Below are 3,938 nucleotides of genomic sequence, written 5' to 3' on the forward strand. Positions count from 1 at the left end.
GAGAGAGAGAGAGAGAGAGAGAGAGAGAGAGAGAGAGAGAGAGAGCCAAACTCCTGTCTTCTACAAGAGCAAAGAGCTTTCACGGCTCAGCCATATTTCCAGGCCAAGATGTGAGCTTTAAACAAAATTTCAGTTGTTCCTTCCTGCGATGTTGACTCTAGGCACTGAAAACAGGTCTCTGCAATGCATCTTGCTTACCTGCAACTTTATACTGTTGTTTAGTGACCTCTCATCTTCTCTTTCTGGCTCCTAGACCCCCCCCCCATTCCATTCTAATTCCTGACTTTGCCTGCCTTAGATACCCTATGTATGTCCTTGTGTGACTGATTTATTTCACTTAGCATGTCATCTTCAAGGTTTAACCTAAATCTCATGTTACTGACTACCCCATTTAAATCTGAGTGACATTCCATTGCATGTGCTTATGACACGCTCCCCATCCATCCATCTGTTGATGGATATTTGGGTCATACCCTCTTCTCGACTCTGGTGGATAATGCTGCGATGACCACGGGAGTGATAACAACTCTGTGTGAGTCGTATCTCCATTCTTGATCAATATCCAGATGAGGCATCGCTGGGCCATATGGTAGACCCTTAGATTTTATTTTAGGAATTGTTTTGTTTTCCAGGGCAGCTGCACCACCTTGCGTTCTCACCAACGGTCTGCAGGAATTAGCCACTCTTGTCGCATCTTGATAGCCTTGACTTCACATTTCACTTTCCATTTTCATTCGGTGATACTGGTTCACGCAGTTGGGCCCTTTACATACCCACACTTGTGTTGTGATTGATTAACTAAGAAAATGAGGGTCAATGAAAGGGCTCAGTGGGTAAAGGCACTTGCTACCAACCCCGATGACCCAAGTTCAATCCCCAAGACTCAGTGATAGAAACAGAGAATCAATTCTTTCCCAAGCTGTCTTTTGACCACACACATGTGCAAATAGTATGTGTGGGCACACACCATAAATAAATATAGTATGCAGAAATGCAAACATTTATATATTGAACATTTGTCTTAGTTAGGGTTTTACTGCTGTGAATAGACAGCATGACCAAGGCAACTCATAGACAACATTTAAAAGTGGCTAGCTTACAGATTCATTCAGTCCATTATTATCAAGGTGGGAGCATGGCAGCAACCAGGCAGGCATGGTGCAGGCAGAGCTGAGACTTCTACATCTTCATTTGAAGGTTGCTCGTGGAAGACTGACTCCAGGCAACTAGGATGAGGGTGTTAAGCCCACGCCCACAGTGACACACCTACTCCAACAAGGCCACACCTCCTAATAGTGCCACTCCCTGGGCCAACATATACAAACCATCACATTAGACTGCACTGAAGAAATACATCAGAGATGACGCAAACAAGAGGGAAGACAGTTAATGTTGGCAGCAGATTGAGTACTGTTAGGATATCAGGTTATCCAATGGGAGATGCGGATCAGTGTAAGCTCTGTCAGATATGTTTCACTTAATGTACAAAACATCCTAACGCTCATGCAGAATTATCTCCCATGAGCAGTCAAACCTGTCTTGATGAGAGAGCAAACCTGGGGGCTTCAGATTTCCTGGCTTCAAAACATATCATGAAGTTATCGTAGTCAGATCAGTGTGGCACTGGAAAAAAGACAAAGATATGGCCCAATGGTACAGCGCAGAGAGCTCAGAACAAGCCCAAGTATTTATCTTTGAGTGTTGACAAAGGGGCCAAGAATATGCAGGAGACCAACCATAGTCTCATTAACAATGATGTTGGGAGAATTGTGTATCTTTAAACAAACAAAGAATTTGGGCATGTTCCATTAGTTGATCAAGTCTTTCTCCCATGTTCCATATCTAATTTACATGCCAGTGGCCCAAACCCCTTCCTTTTGTGCCTTGGACCTGTCCACTTTCACAAGAACCAGACAACTTGTTCTTCTGCTCTCTCTCCTTTCCCTACTCTCCATACAGATGGACACAAGGATATCTTTAGATATCACAATAATTAGATGGTGTTACAGAGACTCCAAGGTGGGCAGACATGCATGGGGCTGAGGAACCGTGGCTACTGGCCACCATCATAGAATGGAAGACACCATACCATCTGAGGTCATGACGATGAGGCAGACACCAGTTCCTTGTGTGTGAGGAGGCATTTTCACAAGGAGAGATTTTCCTCTTAGATAAGAGGCCTGGGATGCTGGAAGGAAATACTCCTTACCCATCTTCAGCATCTCTTCTTCAAGTTCCTCCCCTCACTGTCATGTTCAAAGCTTGAGATATTGTCAACTTCATGTCAGGGCAGGTGTCTAACCTGAGGGTGTGGTGGCAGCATTGCTGATAATGAAAACTTAAAAAAAAATACAAGTTCTAGGTGCATATGTATCTCTGATCATGGGCATATGTAGTGTGTGCTTGTGTGTGCCAGTGCATGAACAACGTGCATGTGTCAGTCAGAGGACAGCCACAGATGTGATGCCATAAGCATCTACCAGTTTTTAAAGATAGTCTTTCATAGGCCAACAACTTCACCACAGAGGGCAGGTCCATGAACGTCTGATGTATCTGTCTCTCATCTTGCTGTCCATCACTGGGATTTATAGGTGTGTGTCACACCTGGCTTTTTCAGGTGGGCTCTGGGGATCCAAACTCAGGTCCTCAAACCTCATGTTTTGGTGACTGATCCTACAAGTCTGACAACAACAACAACAACAACAACAACAACAACAACACAACTTTATTTCTTTGCTGATGCCTTTGAAGAGGCTTGAACAGGAGTTGTGTGTTCTATCCTGGTTGTCTTAGAGTTTTACAGTCATGAAGAGACACCGTAACCAAGGCAACTCTTATAAAGAACAACATTTGATTGGGGCTGGCTTACAGGATCAGAAGTTTAGTCCATTATTATCAAGGCAGGACATGGCAGCAACCAGGCAGGCAAGGTGCAGGAGCTGAGAGGTTACATCTTCATCTGAAGGCTGCTAGGAGAAAGATTGGCTTCCAGGGTCTTAAGGGTGAAGGTCTTAAAGCCCATAACCACAGTGACACACCTACTCCAACAAGGCCACACTTCCTAATAGTGCCACTCCCAGGGCCTGAGCATATACAAACCATCACACTGGTCTTTGATTCCTATTTTGTCCCTATCAAGGACTCTTGGTCACAAACTACACAGACCATGGTCTCCCTTGGACTGGAGTTGTAGTTCTGCCATGACTTAAAAACAAGATTTATTTTTATTATTTTAAATTATGTCCCAACCTCACCCAGTGTGTGCTCATGAGTGCAATGCTTAGGAGACCAGGAGAGAGCAGCAGTCTCTGGAGTGTGTGTTTCTGGTGGTTGTGAGCTCACACGGTGGGTGCTGGGAACAGAACTTGGGTCCTTTGGAAGAGCAGTACATACTGTTAACTGAGCCAGCATTCCTGTCCCTCCCATGACTTTTTAAATTAGAATATGGAATACTTCACACATGTGCATGTCATCCTTACACAAGGGCCGTACTGCTTCTTTCTGTGTCGCTCCAGTTTTAGTACGTGAGCTGCCAAAGTGAGCACTCTCCCCATGGTCTTCATGCCCTGAGATATGGAAGGTGATGGCTTGCATTTGGGCCCAAGAGGCCCATGTTGTTGAGATTCGGGTTATTTATGTCCTGTACCCAGGTTCTTTCTGTTTTCAATTTTTGTCTGTTTTCTGCAGACACAGAACATGCACATCATTGCAAACTAGGACCTCTTTGACATGTGTCCTCAGAGCAGACGCTGGGCGCCTAGTGGCCCGAGGAATGGTGGGTTCAGTCCCGATGGTGTGCAGGCTTGCTGTGCATGTTGAGGACAGGGAGCAGGGACCTTTAGTTGCTTTATTTAGCAGGATCATTACTTGTTATTCCATATGCCATTCAGCAGGTGTCATATACTTTAAAACATTGTGTGTGTGTGTGTGTGTGTGTG

The 3,938-nt window shown here is 44.8% G+C and overlaps 1 non-coding gene across 1 annotated transcript; it reads right to left on the bottom strand.

The window, feature by feature from the left end:
* Window positions 1-3,438: 3,438 nt before the first annotated feature.
* Window positions 3,439-3,545, bottom strand: LOC115062777. The gene has a single exon (XR_003842710.1). It is a non-coding gene; the product is annotated as a U6 spliceosomal RNA (small nuclear RNA).
* Window positions 3,546-3,938: the final 393 nt, after the last annotated feature.

The sequence above is a fragment of the Mus pahari genome, chromosome 1, assembly GCF_900095145.1.
Source record: "Mus pahari chromosome 1, PAHARI_EIJ_v1.1, whole genome shotgun sequence".
Lineage (NCBI taxonomy): Eukaryota > Metazoa > Chordata > Mammalia > Rodentia > Muridae > Mus > Mus pahari.